A 22,957-nucleotide genomic window follows, 5' to 3' on the forward strand; every position below is an offset into this window, starting at 1 on the left:
CTCTGCTAAACCAAGGCAGGGGGTTCGTTTCAGTCAGACTCTTTCTCTGAAATAATGGTTTTTAAATCCTCACATCTCTAGTTTCTTAGATTTCAGCTCAGATTAAGCAGTAGCTCAGCTGGATAGGACGTAAAAATAGTTACTTCGGTTGAACCCAACACAGTGAGAGAAATTCACAGTCACGTCATGTTGAGAAAGATGGTGCATTTCCCTCCCCGTCTGGGACTGGTACAACATGAAACTGCCCAGTTGTTTCTTGCAAGAATGAAGCAGAAAAACATTACTCAGACTATCAACTGAAGCAAAGGTTGCTGAGGCCATCTGAAGCCAGTCTTATGGGGCATTAACATGTAAATATTAAGTAAATATGTCTCTAAAAGTCACTAAGTATTGTTTCTGATGCTAAACAGGATCTGCTTCCCTTGTTTCATTACGGAAAGACCAAACCTGTGAGATTCTGCTCCACATCCACTTCTCCAAGCTGAGAGAGACCTCTGTGGCGCAGGCGTCTGCCCAGTTTGGGGTTCAGCTCACAGATTCCTGCAGCCTCTGGGCTCTTCTCCAGCCGGGCGGTGGCTTCATCCTTCCTCTGGCCGGACTGCTAATGGTAGGTGCCTAACGACAGGCTGCATTGCCCGTGTGAGCGTACCTATAATGAGTCCTGCCTGTAATTCCACCAGCTGTACAAAGCACACGGATTAAATACTACGTGCCACACGGACGAGTGTTTTCTGGGGCGTGCATTTATTGGTAAGAAAAATTCACTAGAAGAGTACCTGAATTTTAGTCATAGTGTTGATTCATAGCACATAGATCTGTTCTACAATTGCAGTTACTACTTAAAAAGTCAACAAAAGGCTACAGTATTATCTGAGCTTCTCTAGCAATTTCCTCTCTCACATTAGACATGCCTTACTTTCCCTTTGTTGTCCAAGGAAATATTATTTGTATAATATTCCACTGTGCTTTAAATAGTCCTCCAGTTCCTTTCTCAGATGAATTAAGAATAAAGTTACCTCTTATTAAACAAGCCATATTCCTTTGTTGCCTCAGATTATCGCATTCAGGTGTGCTGGGGGGCGAAGAAAAGCGTCCCCCTCTCCCTAAGCCCTGCGAAGCCCTCCAGGGAGCCCCTGTCACATTTAGTCTTTCTGTCGCTTCCAGATTCTCTGGGTGTCTCTGAATAACAGCAGGTCTGTCTATTTTATTTGCTCCCTCTCTTGCACGCGTGCAATGTAAGAAAAGTAATTGAAACTGTGGCATCTCACCTTGCAGTATCTGTGTAGCTTGAACAGACAAGTATCTAGAGATCAGATTTCTGCTTATCAGCTGCATAAATGTGAGCCAAAGCCTGGAGACATCAGTGAACTCTGCAGGAGTTCACTTGCCGAGCAGGTGTTCATGGCCCATCACAGTAAGAGGGAGTTTGGGCTAGAAATAGCTTTTTACCTCCCCAGACTGAGTAGCTTTTGCTGCAGTTCGCACCTCTGGACCTCCCAGTCAGCACAGTAACATCCAGGTTCCTCTGAATTAGGCTGGCGGGCCAGGCCAAACACAACAGTGAGGCATCACACAGTTGTGTGTCTCCTGCCCAGGTTTTGCTATGCCCATAAACATGGCAGGAGCTCTGCCTTGCCATGCTGGAGCCGCAGCGGCTGCAGCAAGAGCCTCTTTCCCTGCCGTGGTACGGAGACTTCTGGGCCACTTGCTGCCAGAATCTATCTCATATTTTTTTACACAACTGATCCTGTTGTTCTTAGCTATACAGTTTGCTGGGTTGTTTTTTTTTTTAAGTAGAGGCTTGATTTTAATTTTTTTGTTAAAGTTAGCTTCTAAAAAAACAAAAGATCACCGGTGTTAAGCTCACTCCTAAAGCAATGAGAGAGCAAACAGGCTGGTCAGCCCTCATCAGATAAAATAGTCTTCTCTTGGAAAAAAACACCCTGCAATTTCCCAGAAATTGAAATATCTCATGAAAAACATCCCTGCATTTGGAAACACAGCTCTGAGCCATGAGTCATTAAGCATCTAGACTGCCTTCTACAAAGAGGAGAATCTGTTAGCCCTGGGAAAGGCTTTGAAGCGCTTCTGGCTCCAAGGCAGCGTCTTCCTTGAGGCGCCTCAGCGAGGAGTTTCCTAAAGCCCGTGGGCAGCCTTGCAAATCCTGGCTGGCAAAGCTCGCCCCCTCGGAAACCTGACCTTCTGTGTGGGGGTCGGGTGGAACGCTCACCGATTTTGGGTTTTAGGTTTTAGGATTTTTACATCATTGACTTTTTCTCCTCTCCTCTCCTCTCCTCTCCTCTCCTCTCCTCTCCTCTCCTCTCCTCTCCTCTCCTCTCCTCTCCTCTCCTCTCCTCTCCTCTCCTCTCCTCTCCTCTCCTCTCCTCTCCTCTCCTCTCCTCTCCTCTCCTCTCCTAGCTGAGATGTCTCAGGTCTGCAGAGCTGTGAAATCACCAGAAAGTTCTTTCAAAGTCTGTCTGAGCTGCCCAGGATTTTGGAGACCGCCTTAAAAACATGTTTTGCTCCTTCCATACCAACATGGAGCAAAATTTCATTGTACCAACAATTTTCTAATAACAATTCCGGACCTTGAGCGTTATCCGTTTTCAATTTCCTTGACATCTCCAGTGCTGAGCTGCTTTTGTTTCTGACAGTGTGTGCTTACATTCCCTCCTTGCATTTCTATTGACAGAAAGACCTTTAGAACCTGAAAGCTGATTTTTTTTTTTAAACCTAATAATTGCATGTTAAGCTCATGAAAGTCTCTTCCAGGGATTTATGCTTTAATTTCATTCTCAAAGTCTCAGCCTTATTAAGCAACAGTGGTCTTGGGATGGTAAAAAGTCAATTACGTGATGATTTTTACTAGTCCCATCTTTTCTCAGAACCTCACAAATTATCATTTTTTGTTATTATGGTCTGTGGTGGAAACCTATTCTTGGTGTGAGTGATAATACAGGTGTTTGTCATTTTGAAGACTCCAGTAAAGGTATTTTAAGACAGTACTTAGCAGCATAAATGAAGTGTTCTCTAATAATCTATATGAAATGTTAAAGAAGATTTTTCCATTCAATTATAAAAATAGACTAGGGAAATTATCACACACTTTCAAGACTGGATGATGTTTTTATGTCCTTTCATGGAGCAGTTAATTTCTGGTTATTTCTTTTGTGCTAGCAGGATGCGACCCCAGCTGCTGGCTCTTTCCAGAGGCAGGACTCCAGCCACGCGTCGGTGCTGAATGACCCAGACTGGCCGGTGATGGTGGCATCAGCCTCGCAGGCAGGTCTTTGCAGGTGTGCACCACCGCTTGGGATCGCTGTGAGATGGGAGGTTAGCGGTTCCAGAGGAGGAAAAGAAGGATCACAGTGAAACACCAGCCAGAAAATGGGTAATTCAGGGATGGCAACGCTCTCATGCACCACCTCTGACAACTGCACGCCCTCTGCAGTGCATTTTCTTGTGCTTTCGTCCAGCCTGTTTCGTGTTTTCTCTCTCCAGTGGAACAGGTTTGACTGTTTCCCTTGGGAAACCATAACACAGCAACCACACAGCACTTGCTGTCAAATTATTTTTTTTAATTTTCACTTGATTTCCTCTCTCCTATTCGCACAACGCTTCATAGCTCTTTTCTGTGTATTTCAGTTCTAAGTATTTCCCATGCAAGCACGTCCTTAAAATATCTACTGGCTGCTTTCCCTGCCCCATGTTTTAGCCAAGCTGTATCTATACGATCTTCAATTTCTCTTTTTTCTCATGTTAGCGCTTCAGATCCTACGGTTACGGGTTTTGTGGATTTTTTTTAACACTGTAGTTTGTTACCCCCCTCTCACCGCCACCGCCCCCCCTCCCGCCATCAGTGGAGTCCTGGCGCTGTGGTGTCCAAAGGCAGCTGCTGGGTCACGCTGCGAGGACTCCCACTGCGCGCCCGTTGTGGCAGGGCTGGCATAGGCAGGGAGAAAAAGCTACTTTTAATGTATGGTAAGATGAAAGAGAGCAGCCACAGCAGCACATTATAAGAAGCTACAGCGTTGTTCTTTCTCCTCTGCAGCAGTTGACAGTCTGCACACTTTTTGTCTGGACTGCCCGTTTCTATTTCAGGCGTTCCTTAGAATGGGGCCCCTTCTTAAGAGATAATGTCTTATTACAGTTGGTCTTTGATCTCTAAGTGGAGGTCCAGGCACAAGTACAATTTGCAATTATTTCTTAGCAATAGAAATTAGAACAGTAGTTGTGTTGCCTCTTTTTAAAGCAAGTTTTGCTTCTGCTAGTGAATATCTGCAATTTGATCTATTGTTCCTCACATGTAGGGGTTTCTTTCCAAGGAAGAATTCTACTATCAAGAATTGAAGAGTTCCTTGGGTAAATAATGTGCCTTTAATATCTTTAGCCTTCCACTTGGATCATTTATTCACTATATAATAACAGAGATGAAAACTCTGCAATATTTCATTCTCTTCATTGGCAACGGGTCCAGCATAACACAGGTGCCCTTTTTCCTTCTTCCTCATTCAGTTTTGGGTAAGGTTAGTGAGTGAATGTGGTGGCCAAACACCACTGCCGCATGCCACTGTGCTAATTTCCCTAAGAGCAACGAAGTTACTACCTCGCTTTCTTTGTCTAGCTGTACCTTTGTAGAAGCCTTGGAAAGATTTAGCTTTCAGGGGGTATATGAATTTTCATTTCAGTTAAAATTTATTTGGACAAAGTGGACAGAAGTCCCTCTTAAATAAAGAAGTTGTTGGTGGGTTTTTTTGTTTAAAAAATCTTCACTCTCTGATTTAAGAAATTATAAAGAAATCAGGTTTTCCAACAGACAGGCGATCCAGATGGGAGGTTTAGATAATATGTAACCATTAAAAAAAGTTTCTAGAGCCAGAACTTAAAATATTACACATTTTAAAATATTTTTCTTCTTTTACAACCACCTCTACTAAATAACGGAGTATTGTGATAACATACCCTATAAATATCTTTACGTAAATGCAGCTTGACTAGGTGTATTTTCTGCCCGTGGATCTGGATTAGTATATAGGTTGAAATATTGCCATATTGCTTTAAGAAAGTAGAAAGCCCAAATGTTATTGCGCTGCACCAGAAGTGATGAGGTACTTGGTAGGCAGTTACTTAGATTAATGAGCAGGATGTCTGCAGTCCACTAAAGAACATCGGCAATCACTCAGACACCTGAGATACTGCACAGGGAGGGTTGTTCAGACCAGAAAAGGTTCACATATAATACTAAAAATACATAATATTTTTGCTAATAAATGGAGCTTGGAGTCATGCTCAGTGTATTCATAAACTAATTAAGAAAGGAGATTAAAAGCGAGTGGGAGATGCATGACTAGAGATATAATCAGTAGGAATACACGCAGTAAAATGAATGAGAAACTGATTAAATGGGTATAAAGGGGGATTGCGAACCAGGTTTTGACCTCGCGGTGTGTTGCTTGGCTATCTCTGGGCAGCGTTGCGCTTACGAGGTACTGTTCTGGCTGAGTAAAGGGATCTGCATGGCAAAGGCAGTCCTGAAACACTGCGCTTAGAGGTAACTGCCTGAGCGAGCCTGGGTTTGCTCTTTTGTACTGAAGATTTAGTCCAGGGACTGCAGAGGGGAAGAGAAAGAATGGGCCAAGTGGGCATTCCCAGATCAGTTAAGGCTCAATTAGGTGACCTTTCTGCCTTTGCAGTTCCCTATATCTTGATAGATAGTAGTTAAGAATTTTAATTGTCTGCAACCAAAATAACATGGCATCTTCATACAGACAACTTGTCAGGGTGGGTAAATGCGTGGGGCTTTGTAAACTTGACAGTGTCTCTCTAGGTAGCAACTGCTCATGATGGAAGGTCCCTGAACTGCTTAAGGTGTATTTGAAATATTAAAAAAGAAATGGTTGTTTTGTTTTCTCGCTAGCTCCAGCTTGAGCGTTAGATCATGTCAAAGTCAAAGTGTAGTTGTTAATGATCAGTGCTAGCTGTGCCTGCCGTGAGGGATGAAATGGAAAAGGGGGATTAGGACTAACTTGGCATCTCTTCTAGATGCTGGGAAGAGAAATGCAAGCAGAAAGTCCCAGGTAGTGGCAATGATGTCACAGAATCCCAGGCTGGCGGGGCTGGAAGGGACCCCTGGAGCTCACCCTGTCCCACCCCTGCTGGAGCAGGCACCCCCAGAGCAGGGGCACAGGGCCGCGTCCAGGCGGGGGGTGAATGTCTCCAGGGAAGGGACCCCACAGCCTCTCTGGGCAGCCTGTGCCCCTGCTCCGGCACCCTCAGACCTGCCACCTCTGACCCTCTGTCCATACTCACTAGTCAGTGCGTCTCACTCAAAAACAGACACAAAATGTCATCATTGACACAGGATGGATAATCCAGTCTCCATGCTTGTGCAGCAACTAACATCAATTGCTATGTCTCGTCAGATCTCAGCCCCTTACTGGAACTGTGTTGATGTGTGGCCAAATTTGAGGTTATTTGCCTTAATCAACCGCTGCTTTTTTTTTTACCTAACAACTTGTCAAATGACTGAATGACAAGTTTGGGATAATTAAATAAATATATCCAAACTAATTCCCAATATTTCTCCATTACACTGTTCAAAAAGGCAGAGGAAAAATACCTTTAACAAACACATTTTCAAGGAAATTATAATTTTCTTCGTGTTATGAGTAATGCAATATTAAGCACATACCTCAGCTCTTGCATTATGTCTGCATCTTTGATGTTAGTGATCAAATATTCATTGCCTTGATTATTCAAATAATTAGACATTTTATCAGGTTCTTTGAAAAGCTCAGAAGTAAAAAGGCAGATCCCTTGAAGGGCTGTTCAATATTTAGTTTACTGTCAGCAGAAGAGTCATCAGGCAGGAGGATACCGTGACAGGGAAAAAAAGTGTTTGTCGCAGAAGGTCTCCAGTTTTCAAAGTGAATGCTTTAAAACTTTGGCTGTGTTGTAGCTACTCCTTGCTCAGAAACTGGAGGCCAGATCCTCACCTGGGGACACTTCCCTTCATTCCGGTAGCTTTAATGGAAGGAGGGCCAGGCCAGGCCAGGGAGCGCTGGTCTTAGATGAAATCCCTCACACAGCTGAAGGGTCTACTCAAGCACCCCTTCTGCTTTGACTTAAATGGGATTTAAAGACAATACCGTGAGGAAACTGCATTTCTCCCTTGCAGGAGAGTTGATGAATATGCATAAAAATAGACTTAAAGAGCATGTATAATTAAAACTGGATACGTAAATTTTTCATTTTCTTTATGAACAACAAACAGTGACACCAGTAAAATTCCACCATTTTTAAGTTATCATTTAACAGTTGCTTAAAAAGAAAAATTGCATATTTAGATCTTTATTATGCTTAATCATTTCAAGCTTTCCCACTATCGTGTGGGTGTCGTGGAACATAAGAATAAAATCAGCTTGATGCTCATGAATAATGTGCGAGAAATTTTTTTTGTTTGTTATAATTTCTACCCCCCATATTAATTGTAATCAGCAGAGGAGGCAGGCTCTAGTTGTCTTGCTAACGATAAATACAAATATAGCAAGGGTATTTTTATTTGTATTTATTTATTTATTTCACCCTGGCTCTACTCCATGCCAAGCATGTCTCTAAAGAAAGAACAACGGGAGCTCATCAGTGTGGGTGCACTGTAGAAATGGGGGGTTGTAGAATGTATGTATGCTTTTTTTATTGAGAGATAAATTATAAAAGTGCTTTCCATCACTTTCTGCTACAGGTTTTTTATTATGCCTCCATGCTCCAGACGCTTATGTAAGTGTGCAGGAATATATTCTCCAAAAAGACAAAAGTGGCTTGACTTAAATGTTAATTTTTATACAGATTCAATCATGGTAAGCATTATCTATAAAAAAAGAGGTCAGCAGGAATGCTTCCTAAGAAACTACTGTTACATACATACATGCTATACATAAGTCCAGGTAACATTTTACGTGTATAATTACATAATGAATTTAGACAAGAAAGCGGGGATCATATGAAACTAAATCTATCCAGTTGTTTCTAGAGCACCTTTTCTTTTGCAGCAGTGCATATCCATTACAGCCATATCACAGAAAGCAGAATGGTGACAAACAGGACAAAAACATAACTGTAACCATATTTGCATGGTGCTTCTGACCCTGTCGAAGGCCCTAAAGGTCCGGAAACTCATTTTGCCGCCTTCTGTAATGTTATTCCCGACAGGTTGCGGTACTGCAGATGGAGCGCGGTTGTGGACGGGCACATGAGGTCCCCAGGCCTATGTGAGCAGCAGGTGGCCGCGCTCGCAATGGAGGACCTTCCGGGGGTCCCAGGGTCGGCGGGCAGGTCTGACGCCCGCTCTTGCTGCTCACACGCTCCGCAGCTACAGATGCCAGAAACGCCAAACCAGGAATCTGCCAACAGACCTGGAGCACTTGGGCTATTTGGTTTCACCATCCTAAACTACCCTATTGCAGCAATGATTAATACGAAGAGTAAAAAACCCAACCATATCTTTTTTTTCTGACTTAAGTGTTTGAGGTACATTTAAGAACATGCAAATAGTTAATTTCTGAAGAAAAATACACGCTTCTCCGTATTCAAGCGCTACATTTTCAAGAGGCTTTTCTTTTTCCTCGATACTGGATCAGAAATAAAATGATTGCAGTTGTTACAAAGGACTCAAGGAGAAAGAGGACAGCTGGGAGCATTAAAAACAGGCAAGTGTTTTTATTTTCATTTTGTTTTTGTTACCCTTCAAACTAAGACATGACCTCACTATGTTCTTTCCTTCAACAATGATTTTCCATTCATACTGAAAGAATCCAGGGTTTCTATGAAACTCAAACAAAATACTAAAGCAGTTCTTTAAGCAATACATTAAAAAATTCATTTTCTTGCGAAGGCCAAACAAGTTTGAATGCCAGCAGAATAATGCACGGGCTCTCTCTGATGGACATTATCGTTGGTGAATGGCATGGGGTTTGCACAGATGGTATTTATTGCCAGTGAAATACAAGAAGTGACTGGCTGGTGTCAAACTGGGCCGTGCGTTGGAAGCACTGCATGAGAGACAGAGAAGGTACGAAGTCAAAGGAACACATTACAGAGTGCTCGCTTGCCACAGGGCCCTGCCGTTGGCTCTGTTGTAACAAATGCAGAGCCATATGGCAGCAGTTGTTGTCAATTCATATCTCTTGACGTAAGAACAACAATCGTGACACCAGCTGAGTGTCTCGTCATTTATTTTCATATGGTTTTAGCTCATTTGTAACCGGTTCATCAGAAGGAAAGGTGACAGACTATCGAATAGAGATTTAGTGTACGTTCTTCGACTAGGATCTGCTTAGGATGTAGGAGTTTTGCTGGTTGCTTCCATAATGAGCTACTAGAAGGGTTTTCTTGAGAGAGACCGTGGATATCCTGTAACCAGAGAAGACCAAAGAAGTAGGAGGGGAGGCCCACTGTTTCTGACAGCTTGAAGAAATAGAGCAGAGAGCATCTATCTTCGATGCCAACCCACAGAGGAGATGAAATTCTGCACAGAGGACGCTACATCTGCCAGGCAATCGGGTCACAATATCTGATACCGATAGAACCTTTCTGAATCCTTTTGGGGGGTGGTGGGGTGATCTCTGCATGGAGTAACTTTCAAGTTCGGTTAACAGCTACGCTTTTCTATTCCTTGTGTAGTCCTCAGTCACTGCAAGGTTTTACTCAGAAGCCTGCAATAGCAAGTATGAGCAAGAACTAGAGCCACAGAAATATTCTGCTTGAAAGCAGCCAGTTAAACCTGCGACTCTTTTCAACGGGGAGAAGTAAGTAAACAAAATCCAAAGTGGAACTCCTACAACATATTGTTGTATTATCTCTTTTAACGAGATATAACCTTCATAGTCCTCCAAGTGAGTGTTTAGAAATCTGGGCATGTAGTTCTAGAACAGACCTTGTCCTAGAGAAACTGCTGAGCACGGCTTTTATATTGTTGTATTAATGCAATATATTTTCTGTGAAATGTTCGCATTATTGAATCCTATTTTTCTACTAGCTGCTCATTCCGTGAAAAGCAAACCACCCGGCTTAAAATAAATAAAACAATACCATTGTGGTGGTAAGTCAGAAGGTAGGGTATTCTGTATAATGGAAATGCAAATACGAATGCAATTGTTATTTCATGGATAAATGGAACTTACAGAAAGGTGGTGCAGTGTTTTCCCCCTCTTTTGTCCGTATAATCGTTAGGTCACGTACTAATCCATCCTTGGTTTGCCATGTACCATACATTTTAGTGCGCTGCGGTGATGGAAGAATGGTATTTCGAAAGGGCTTATGAACATTTCTTTTCTGATCTAGTAGCTTGGTGACCGGAGGTTGAGGTACCAAATTACCAAAGGTCTCCAAAAGTTATTTCATAACCACATCCTCTTTGCTGGAGATTACTTGAGATAATGGCAGTTTTCCTGTGGGTCTCTTTTTCATGTTGAAGAGTATTCTCAGTACAGCGTCCCTTTAGGCAGCTCTCAGCACTCCAAACGCTAACCTGTTGACCGTGCTACTTACTCGCTGTGTCCTCTGTCTAGTTTTGCACTCATTTCAAGGTTCAGGAATTACATTAATTAAGATTAAGAACAAATATGTAACCAGGAGAACCGAAGATTACTCTTAACCAGGAAAACTGAAGATGATGAAACTTTCCAATAACCATATTTGCTGCCATAATTTTTTAAAGAAGTGTTCTAAAAGTCTGGTGAATATTTTGTTAATGTAGGGTTTTTTCCTTTCTTTTGTTTATTGGTTGGTGGTTTTTTTTTCTGTGCACACAATGAGGTTCAGAAGGGTCTGGGGGTATCAGAATCAGAGGATTGCCAAGTCTAAGGTAAGTGGCAGGAACATAAAACTGTTGAGGGGCAGGAGCTGAAGGCTCTGAGCTGGGCGGACTTCTAGACCACGAAGCAATGCAGAGTGAGGTACTGACCGTGTGGGTGTGATGGTCAGCATATTAATCCTCCTTTAATACTTCTAATATGTATGCTGCCCTTGAAGAAAGGGACCTGTGTGCAAAACAATCCCTCCCTCCCGTCCGTTGACTTTGCAGCTCTCAGATGCATGGCAGACCCACTTGAATAAGCAGCTCCATTTCTTGGTGCTTATCCAAGGCATCTGAAACTGAGAAACTTTTGAGGATCACCTTTCACATTAAATCTGTTTTCTTCAGGAAATAAATTCTCACTTCAACTTGGCCTGTTCTATATAAGTATACAAATCAAGAGGTTTTTCTGATTGAAAGGGCACACAAAGATTGCTCCAGGCTATCAATACCATGCTTGTGTGGAATAAAGAAAGATAACCAAGAGAGAGCTCAGAAGTGATAACGCGCGCGCGCACACACACACGCAGAGTGCTGTTTTTCCAACACAGCAAACTTCATCACCACTTGCTCAGGGAAATAGTGCTTTCTTTATATCTTAGTGGCACAAGGATTCCTGCTAAAGGATGTAAAAGCAGGATTCAGTACCTGTATTAAGGCTACAGTATTTTCAAATTAGCTGATGAACTACACTAATGCTATTTAAAAGAATAGTTTAATTTCAATATACGATTAATGCTGAAATGGAAGAGGAAATTCCAAACTTCTTCTAACTTAGGACTTTTATGCTCCTATCCTCAATAGCTTTGAATCTGAATTTCATTTTATCTTCCAGCTGCATCTGATTCAGTTCTCTTGTAAAGGACTGAACACTTTCCATTGGTTTCAATGCGGACTACGTGAGGTGTCGTGGGCAAGGTCAGCCAGGTGAGTGAGCATTTACAGAATCAGGCATGAGCATTCACAATTCACAAATGGATGATACGGTAATACACAGTCCCCTAGGGAAATGCCTGGAGAACGACGTTCATCAGGCCATGTCCTACTTTATAGCTGGGACTGTCTCCTCTGAGGTCATCACAGCATATTGTGTATATATGCCCACATCAGCCCTATAGAAACTACCCTGGATCAAGACAGTGCACTGTGCAATGACACTGGGTAAGCCTAACACCCAAGAAGCAGGGTGAATAAGTCTGTGTTGCAGAATGGAGCCTGACCCATTTCAGCCTCCTCTTGGCCCAAGAGTAGGTCTTTGTGCCTGAATGGATCATACCTTTGAGATGGTTATTTTAAAATCCTACTTCTCTATATTCTATAAAGGTGTTTCTTTAACTCAATATGGTAGAACCAACAATGTTATAAGGCGCTTCTCCTTTCATGCTTGTTAAACAATACTTCTCAAGCTGTAGGTAAAAAGGTCCTTATCTCCAGGAGACAAGGATAGGAGATACTCCTGTCATATGGATCATTTTCGCTTGCCTGTCTGGAATTTTTATTACAATGCCAGATCCTCCACGGAGCAAAGAAAATGACAGGGAGAGGCTGGACAGCATTCTCCAGTGCCTGCTGAGGTCCTTAGCCTTTAAATATTTCAGGCAGCTTCTCTGATTCCGAATGAAAATGGACAAAGGAAAAAAAATATGGGTTGAGTTTTTCAGGACGGGAGTTGTGGGAAGAGCTCGAGATGAGATATATCAGGGTATGGAATAGGTTTCAAGTGGAAAGTTATGGCAAATTAGCCTGAACATAGTACTCAAATATATGGCAGGAAGCAATTCCAGAGAGTTATGGCAATAAGCAAAGTAGGCTACAGGTCTTTTTCATCTGGGCAGTTTGGGAATGAGTCTGTGATTGGTTTCTCTCACAGCACAGAGTGCAGCTGGTGAGCAAGGAGGGGAAAACAGTCGATACTTTTTTTTAAAATGAGTTCCCATTATTTTGCACGCTGGCCACTGGGTCATCCAATTCTCCATGCACTCATTACTGTATAAGTTGAGTTGCCCACTTACCCTATAGCACCCTGGAAACAATTTTGGTTGTAGAAACAACCAACAGAATCTTGGAGGCAATGGCTGGAAAGTAGGAGGACAAAGACAGAAGGGGAAGACTGAAACTCTTCATCTCATCCCTCCCCTCGCTGCCATAAGAGCATTCGGCTCAAGAGAACATTTTTTTCAGGCTGTGTTCAATCTGCTGCAGTTTTAAATGTCTCAAGTGATAGGGAATATTTTCTCACTACTTACTGGGAAGTTAGAGTGTGTCAGTTCAAACTAATAAATATCTGGTTTGACGGTGACATTTACACGTTGCCTGCTCCGCTGAGCTCAGCGCGCAAGTTAACAGCTCACATTCTAAAGTCAGTTCCTTAATTATCTTGTCTTCCCCCCGAAGATTTGTCAGGAAGCTTTCTGATGATATCCCAGATAGATGTGCTACACCAGTGAAGCATGGTTTTGACTTTGACAAGCTTTCTGGGCTCCTGAAGACGCCTCGCGTGGTAGGAGCAAGTGACTCAGCAGTTGCTCCAGGGCTTGTTCTTCCCACCCCCGTACAATTTTCCTTAAAATGCATTTGCTTGAGGGTTATTCAACTTTTTCATCATACATTCAAGAGAAAAAAAAAAAAGAATCTTCCCTCGAACAATGCTCTGTATTATTGAAGGCAGTTTGAAGAAAAGAGCTTGTATCTAGGACGGGGTAGAATATAAATTAACATGGAAAGGACAAAAGGAAGTTTATCACAGTGCATGGAATCCAGAATTTTTTCATAGTGAAATCCTTGCTTCTTAAATAGATCTGGGCTCTTTTCCCTTCTTCACAGGTTTTCCACTGAAGATTTTTTTTATTAGCAGTCATAAGACAGAGAGAGAAGAGACCAAAAGATCCTATTGCTATGTGTTTTCATGTATTTTTCTCTCTCCTTCATGAAACATTATGGAGGACAAATAGATATAAATTTTAGGCTTGTGGAATGACACCTTCTGTATGTGCAGAAATTAATTTTAATTCCTCCCAAAGTAAATACTTATGATCTCATCAAATTACTCGATTAAAAATCATGATAGAAATACCTTTTCATGTGAGACTCTCAAATATAACAAATGTAAATTAATTCTCAGAAAACCAGCCTGAATGAATGCATTAAACCTATTCTGTGGATTGTTATACAGGCACTTTGAAAATTTCTCTTGTTTATATCTGCAATCACCTACAGTGGCACAATAATAAAATCCTCAAGCCCTCCGTCTTATTTGCTGCAACCGTGGCACAGAAATTAGAGTGGAAACTTTGGGATAAAAATATGCCATGAGTTTGTTAAAATATTTTACTCCTGAGCACCTGAAGTAAAAAAAGAAAAAAACAACCCAAAACCAACAAAAGCCCCAATACGTTCTTTGACAGAATAATTTCCTAGTGGATAAGAGATGCAGAAGGGGGTATCTATATTTGCCCTGGCAGAGCTATATAGCATCCATATAAGCAAGGTGAGAAAATATGTACTAGCACTAATCAACAGTACTACCAAAGTGGCTGAAAATACACTTTCCTTGAAGATTTAGTACTTTGCTCTAAAGCTAGGAGGGTATTTCAGACAGAGGTCTGTCAGCGCTTTCATTAACTTAAATGATGGAAGACTGTACTCATGTAAAATTTGTAGCGTACATTAAACTATCAAGGGTAGCAGCATTCTTGAAACCAGAATTAAGATTCAAAATGATCCTGATAAATTGGAAAGATGGTCAGGATTCAATGAGATGACATTGAAAGTGGGCGAGAGGCAATGTACTTAGAGCGTCACAAGAGAAGACCGGAGCTAAAGTGCCTGTCCATAGTGTAGCGTCGTGGCAGAAGTGCAAATCGCATCTGGCTGTATGTTAACAGCGATGTCATGCATGAAACGTGGGAGGTAATTATGCTTTGGTACTTGGCACTGATGAAGGCTGATTCAGAGGACTTCGTTCAGGACTATCGTATTTTGACCAAAAAAAAAAAAAGAGTAGGTAAATTGGCAGGAGTTGAGAGGCGTCAAGAACAACAGGAGTGTTAACAAACATCTCTGAGTAAAGACAGAATAAATTGGAGATTTTTAATTAAAAAAAAAAATAGAGACAGAAACACAGAGGCAAAGGAACAGAAAGAGAGAAGAGAGAAGGAGCCAGAGCCAGGCAGACAGAGGAGGGCTGGGGTTGGGGGCAGGCATGAGCACGTGGAGTTGTTAAAATCAGTCACTGTCTTCTGTGTTCTGCCACCAGCCCTGGAGGAAAGAAAAAGAAATATTGCTGTGTTTTTTTGAAAAGTTTACTGTTGGAAATTAGCAAACATTTTCACGGTTATTGAATCGACAGGCAAATGAAACGTGAAGTGGGAATGCTGGGTTAGAGGGCTCCTCTGCCCAGGGAAGGCACGGGGCAGTGATGGGGTGGCTCCCCGGTGTCCATATCAGACCAGAACAAAGGAAGAGCCAAGGGAAGTCTGAGGCAAAAAGTTATTTTTAATATCAATTTTTTAAAATGCAATAATTTGATGAGATGGCATAGTTTTATCTTGGAAGAAACTCTAAAGAATTTCTGCATATGCACAGAGGAGAACAAGTGGAGCCAAGTGAAGAAGGTTTGGCCCTTCCAGCTGCCGCCCCCCTTTACACCGGCACCTCCCGCACTTCCCAGGTGAGACTGGGCTGGGAAGATGGAAGATGTCCGTGCTGCCACAGCAGCAGACGAGAGTACCCAGTGGAGGTACGGATGGCGCGAGATCCCATCTCTCACTGCTCACCAAGAAAAGACATGCTGGGCGCAGCTTCTTTAATTTGAGGTAAACACAAGGTTAAGCAAAAGTCAGCTGAGGTTAATCGAAGTATCCTGAGTCCTTCTCAATAACAGATGGTTGGACTAAGCCTGTTCTTGAGGCCTGTCCAACAACACTGTGATCACATACACAGATTAAAGCATACCTTGAAACCTATAACCTAAGGTGAAAACAGTGAAGGTAATCGTCCTGAGGTAAAGCCAGGACGCATTTCTAAGGGACAATGACACTTGCGATATTGACAATACATAATCCCGTATGTTTTTAATCTATATTAAGTATTTAAAGATGCAACTGAAGACAGACCTACCCAAAAAGACTGCAGATTGATTGCAACGTGTTTATTTTGCTTAGAAGGTACTTAAAATGAGTTTTAAAAGCAAACAGCAACAAATACAGGATAAAACCTATAACCCAGTCCTTGCTCAAGACATAGCTCTGTACCATTTTTTTACTTCTGAACAGCACCATGGCACTTCTACGGAGCAACGAGGAAGCTAAACACTGGAACTGACATTAATCATACATTATTTGCCACTTCAAATGTCCAGAAAAATTATCTACATTATTCACCAGGTTTGACACTTGCCATAATAGTCAAACAAAGCCTATTCTTCTTTCTTTTTCACGACTCAGCCTACAAAACCTCTCTCAATCCTGCTAAGGACAAGGCACAAGAATTATGATTGCATCCACCCTCCTACAATGATAAGCTCCGCACAATTCTCGCCAGCCATTCTTTCCCACACTTCTGACACACAATATAGGCTGAGAGATTTAGATGCTGAATCCCATGTAATGCTGTTAACCACAATAACAAAGTAACTCTGCTGACATATTTTTAAGGCATTTGCAGTCACAGTTAATAAAGCCAAGCAGTCGGTACTGGATTTTAAAAAAATGCTTGAGCCAACGTTACAGGGTGGGGTTATTTAATTTTTCAAAAAATGTCTGATTTGTACATTTAGTAGTGGCATTGACTAAAGACGGGAAGGCCTGGACCTCAGTGGTGGAAATGAAAATGGTATCCATCTTTATATCGAAGCAAAGACAAGACTGTAATTTCTGTGGGCTCTCATAACTGGATACTTAAGGTGGATTTTGGAGCAAACCGTTAAGCACAGATCTGTCTTAGCAGTTATAACCAACGAGTGCTAAGGCAGAAGGCATGCAAAGCATACAGAGAGCATTTAAGTATTTCAGTCTTAATGAAAATCTATGGGGTCGACAACGTAACTGCCATTCATTTGGAAATATCCCTGGCTTTTGGGAGAATTTTTGAAAAACCTCTCCCGGGTGTCTCAGTGGTTTATACAGTGGCCGTCTGAGCCGAGCAACTTCACGGTCCTTCTTAATGAATCTTTTCCAACACATCAGCTAAATGTGAAATGAGTATTTTTTTGCGACCTTGGTTTTGCCCGGCTCCACGTCCGAGCGAGTGGCATGCTGTTGGTTACAAAACAAAAAGTAAGACGGGGAAGCACTTGTCCAGAAAAAGGAAAATTCTGAAAAGAGACTGCCAGGGAAGGACAGTGGCTGGGGTCACAGATTTTTTGCCTAGGGAAATATAGAATGTTACGCGGGAAGGTCGAAGAATGAATGGCTACGTGGCAAAAGAGAATAAAAGCGTAGGATACATTCACAGCTGCCATCCGACATACACTTACTTGCTTTTTCTGCCCAGGAAAAGGCTATCATTTTATCAGAAATTAAACTGCTGTCATTTATATGCTGCTTGCATCAAGAGAGAGGTCCAAGCAGTGTTTGTGCTGTACGTGATGATATTTTATGCTACGTGTGCTACGCTCGTTCATTACCAGCACACTGCCAGGTGCACTAAAATACAAGGTATTCAGTATATTACCTGGGAGCCTGCTGTGGGTCCTTCCTCAAAGTAAGGGTTTGTGTGTTATTTGTCCGATGGTATCTGTCCAGGCTAGCAATGACAGCTCCCGAAAGGAGTTTCTGCCCGGTTTGGAAGTGGATGAAAATTTTCTACTGACTGTGTGCTGGAAATCCCTTAAAGGACTAGAAATCCCTTAAAAAGAACTAGAAATGCCTCTCCTGAGCATGTCTTGCCTACATTTATCCTCTTTCCTCCTCTTATTTTTATTCCTTTTGCTTTTCTGCTGTCTCTCCGCAGTCACAGAGCTGGGTGATCTCTCGCGGCAGGCACAGGCTCTGAGCAAAGGATGCTGCGTATTGCGCCGTCGCTGTTTATGTGACTCCCCAGTAACCAAAAAATACATACAAAGAATGTCATTGAAGCATCTGTCTTTCCGATCTGGATCACTGAAGAGCAGACCTGACCATAATACAGGGGTTTCTTCACAGCAATATTTGTGGGCAAAGTACATTATAGACAGCAAAGCAGATATTTTTTTAACAAAAACACAATATATTTTGCAAGAAGACAACCCCTTCTCTCCAAAACCAGTCTGGGGGGAAAACTGCTTCGTGGAAGCCTCCCTGCTTCGCCTGGCAAGAGGTTTTGAATAAGATATAAGAAGCTTGTCTCATCACAAAGCTTTTCCAATAGAAAATATGTCACTTGGTCCTGGTAATGAGTCTAATTAAGTCAAAATCTGCAGAAAGAAGAATTGTAAACAATTATTTTCACACCACCTACTGAAAAAAAGATCTGCTGTTGAACTGGGGAAAGCAACAGTGTAACTGGGGCATCAGAGGTGCTTATGGTTAGAAAACCCCCATAGCCATAAACTTCACAGCGCATATACAGCGACAGCCTCTGCACGAGACACAAGGCAAAGCAAATGAGGCTGTTTTGTGAATACAAATCACCCTCAGCGCTGGCAACGAGACTGCCCATGCCTTACCTGAAGCAAACAGAATTTGGTTTTGCTTTAATGCATGTTCACTCCTTATGAATTGTTTTCAAAGTCACCTTCTTGAACCTGGCAAGTTCGGCTTGCCATTTCCACCTCTGTCCTGGGAAAGGGGAAAGACATAGTGGCTAAAACTAATTCTGTTCTCTGTCCAACAGCACATGTAGACTTGGCTTAACCTGAGATATGGCGGTATTTGGCCCAGTGTTTGCATGGTGTTTGTTTTCTTCCCCTTGGTCAACTGGAGCTTCAGTGCCTTATGTCCAGGATTCTCCTTGTATGCTCATCTGCTTCTGCCCTAAACCATTTGGGACACCAGCTTTTCAGAGAAAGTGCTGTCTGTTTTTAGGTACATGCTTTGCTCTAAGACCGTTCAAATGATGTGAAGTGAAATATTGGCTGATAAATTAAGAGTTCAAGTGGCTGCTTCTTTTTCCTTTATTTTGTATCATCTCCATTTTTGTGGCTTAAAAGATATGTTAACGCCAGCCCGGAGCTTGAACGCCACCCCAGTGAGGAGGGAATGTTAGTGAATAATGTGAATTTAGGTATTTAAGCAAAACATTGAAAATAACACTGTAATACCTGAAGGGATATTCTTCAATTCTTAAAATTATTACAGAGAATTAAAGTGTTGTTTTAAGCAGCCTGAAATACTAATTATTGCTTTAACGGAGGTGCCACTTATAACAAACTACATTTAAAATTTCATCAAGAAAGGGAGCACAAGAGATTATAGCGTTCATATCTACATTGTTTGTGGGCAGCAGTAAATTCAGTTTATCAGCAAGGTATTCAAATTAATACAAAATGAACCAGCACATTTACCGGGAGAAAATTTCTTGTCTTTTCTGAAGCTCGCAGACACCAGAAAGCAATATATTACAGCTCAAATCTGAGGCAGTAAATTATGAGGTTTTTCCCTCTATCCAAGGTAGAAACTCAACACAAGTAAATAAATAATAACAAGGAAAACCTGAAGCAGACTGCCACTTCTTTCCACATTGACTCAACTAAATCATCCCTTGTGCTTTGATCAGTTTTAGGAGCGAACGCCTTTTCTTTCTAACCCAAAGATCTAAAGACCACCTGTAGCGTGGGGGATGTAGGAGGCGTTTTCGCACATCCCTCCATGAGTTGGTGTCCGAACATTTTTGCCTTGAAGAACAAAGGACTGCGTAGGGAGAGTTCATGGAAACGATTAGGGGACGTTGCAGATACCCACTCTTTCAGTGCTAGTTTAACCTCTACCCTGCAGGATTCCTGTTTACTTAAGACCTCTGAAGAGCTAGATTACTCTTGTCGGCAGGAGTTAAAGACACTTAAGAACAGGAAGAACACAAAATCACAACCTTTGCGAGCCAACCTCATCTGCCTGGCAACCGAGACTTGCCTAGATCTTCCAGCCTAAAGAACCAGTGCAGGACCTCCTAGTGTAGGCACTAATTCCAGGGAAATAGAAATCCTTCCTAAGAGAGGGGGTCATGCTCCCTAGCAATCTTTCCCCTCACTGAACCAGATTTTATCAGGGGAGTTCAGCTCCCCACCTCACCCACTCCCTCTCAGATGAGAACTCGGGAGATCTGGGAACTGCAGCAGGCTGTCCTTCGGAGGGTCGTAGCCCAAGCTGCTGGTTTTCCTCTGTGTCATGCCTGCAGAGTGCACGTCACTATTTGGGATGATTTCTGTGCAGGTGCTCGTGCTAGATTCCTCCCAACACTTCTACTGTTTTCTTCCTCTTGCTCCTGTTCTGTCACCGTTTCGTGCTTTGCTTCTGGCTTGGTGGGAGACACGAACCCGTGTCACCCCTTGGTGGCTTCCTGGGGCTATGTCTTACTGGCTTTTAATTTTGTCTTTTGAAGTACATACCATACTTTTTATAAAAGCTCTGACAAGCCTGTGTTTTGGGAGCATCTCAACTCAGGTAACCAAGAAGCAGCAGAGCTCACTGGATAGGATCTGGCATGGGTCTCTGAAGTCCTGGGTTCTGCTTCTGCCTCAAGCCCAGGAGCTTTCAGCACCTGTGGATAAGTCCTTTCACCTCTCTGTTTATGGACTTTTTACATATTTGGCATTTATTTTCAAAGATTTTTGTAGTTTAAAAACATTGATTCCCATGTGCTTGTGTAGAGCCCGACATACTGTGACTCTGATTTCACTTGAGTTTACTGAAGTATGAAGAAATAACTGGAGGGGTCCTATGTTCCAGAGAGGCAGGTAAGGGCTGAAATCAGTAGTACAACCGCCAGTTCTTATTACTGCAAATACACTTATTTCTTAGCTAGTTCTTTCTTTAAGACATAGTCAAAATTATCTCTTATTGTAGTATATAGAAGAAACCTAGAAAAAAATCCCGGCCTTTTAAAGCCAGAGAAAGCGAGTGGTATAAAAGAAAGAAGTGATGTATGTCGAGACAAGGAACCAAATTTGTTTGCTTATTCTTGAAAGAGCACAATGATGTGCTTCCACATTTAGAGAGTATTTACTTTCTGAAATATTTTTTAGAGAGTGTATTATGGTCAAATTCACAATTGGCCTCAGAGAAGGACATGGACTTGGAGCTTGTTCAGAGTAATTTAATCAATCTTATACAAAAAAGCAACAGCCAACCATTATGGCCCAAGTCAATACTAAAATGATTTCCCAAAACTCATTTAAAAATCACTTCCAGGAACCAACTGGTAGCTTCAAAACTCCGAGGCTCAACTATAAATCTAATTTTCTTTAAGGTCTGTAATTGAGCTTTTTTTTTTAATAAAAAATATATTGTACTGCCATTTCCTTTAAATAAAATATTGCGCATTGGGTGGCAGGTCGTCGTGTTCCTGCTAAGTCTTCCTTTTCTAACGTGAATCGATACATTTTCGTAAGATTGTTACCACCTCATAGTGACTAAAACTATAAACACAACTCATTTTGTTACAAGAAAAATAAACACATGGCATAAATTTAATCTGCCTGCCTACCTACCAGATGGAGGAAAGAACAGGGCCAAGTCACTGATGGAGTAATGGCTTAATTACATCAGCTTGTTGTTGACTTATAAATACAGACAAGTCCACTTGCACCTTTGGGAAGTCACCATGCTTCTCCCAGCTTCTGGAAGTGCGTGGCAGTTAATACTTTATTCACAGATTAGACAGATGCACGATATGATCATGAGATAATGAGGAAATAATGTCTTTATTACTACTGGCTCACGTGGATACGTGTATCATGACTATACGTGAGAGCTAAACTGTTCCTTTCACGCACAGAATCTACCTCTGATTTGAAAAGTCTCGGATTTTGATGAACTTTTATTATAAGTACTAAAAATATATCATAAGTAATTCACAGCAATTTCACAGACAGCACCACTTACCTCAACAAGATGTTTATTCAGGTGCAATCAATGGATGTTTTGACACTGCTGTCGTGGTTTAACCCGGCAGGCAGCTAAACATCACCCAGCCGTTCGCTCGCTCCCCCCAAGTGGGATGGGTTGAGATGGAGACAATTTAATAGGACAGAAAAGGAAGAGAAAATAATAATAATAATGATACAAGACTATACAAACCAAGTGATGCACAGTGCAATTGCTCACCACCCACTGGCTGATGCCCAGCCTGTTCCCAAGCAGCAGCAACACCACCCCCCCCCCCCGGTTTTGGTCATCCTACGACTGCCTTCACAGGATAAGGGTTTGGTCAATGCCAAAAGGTGTAGCAGATTTTGGCTAATTTTTGGATACCTCAGGTTCTGTTTAAACCAATGAAATTATTCTGTAGGATAACAGGCTACTCAGAGGAGCAAAGAACGGTCAGGGTGTGTCTCAGACTAGCCGATGCTGGGTGGGGAGTGGGGAGTGGGGAGTGGGTACAGCTCCTGCAGCCCTGCTGACTTGTTGAAATAGTGCCTGTAAAAAAAGGCAAATTTTACCCTTCCAAGAAAGCAGTGTGATGCCCTGTCGAGTTGTTTGTGTCACTGTGTTGTCATTGATATGAACTGCCTAGAGAAATCCTCACATGTTCTACAAATCAAATAAACTGGACTCAGGGGGAATATTAGGGAACAAGGAGAGAGACGTGTCGGAGGGAACAGGTGGGATCATAAAACAAAAAAACCCACACATTTTGTCCAGGACTGCAGGAATGTGTCAGTATCTGCCTACCATGAGATGTGTCCAGGAACATATTTCAAGATTCCTCAGTGTACTTGTGAATTTTTGAATTTTCCTCTGCCACTTTTCCCCCTTTTTTATTTTCCCTCCCTCCCCCCCCCCCCCTTTTTTTTTATTATGTGGGGGATACAAGAAGAGAAAAGCGAGAGGGAGGATAATAAGAAAGAAAAAAGGAGATAAAGCTTCAGTGCTCCATTAAAGATATTACTAATGCAATAGGATGATTACCATAAACCTTCCACATACCTTTAACTCCAGAGAAGAAAATAAAATAATCTTTTGTCTGAGA

General features: G+C 42.0%; 1 long non-coding RNA gene across 3 annotated transcripts; it reads left to right on the top strand.

The window, feature by feature from the left end:
* Positions 1 to 10: 10 nt before the first annotated feature.
* Positions 11 to 21,318, top strand: LOC135314412 (uncharacterized). Of its 3 annotated transcripts, XR_010373923.1 has the most exons (6): positions 11 to 607; positions 3,181 to 3,296; positions 8,209 to 8,705; positions 9,679 to 9,803; positions 11,688 to 11,779; positions 17,804 to 21,318. It is a non-coding gene; the product is annotated as an uncharacterized LOC135314412 (long non-coding RNA). The 3 variants fall into 3 exon arrangements; XR_010373922.1 differs by having other exon boundaries at positions 11 to 1,193; positions 3,181 to 8,705; XR_010373921.1 differs by having other exon boundaries at positions 3,181 to 8,705.
* The last annotated feature ends 1,639 nt before the right edge of the window (positions 21,319 to 22,957 follow it).

The sequence above is a fragment of the Phalacrocorax carbo genome, chromosome 7 (assembly GCF_963921805.1).
Source record: "Phalacrocorax carbo chromosome 7, bPhaCar2.1, whole genome shotgun sequence".
Taxonomy (NCBI): Eukaryota; Metazoa; Chordata; class Aves; order Suliformes; family Phalacrocoracidae; genus Phalacrocorax; species Phalacrocorax carbo.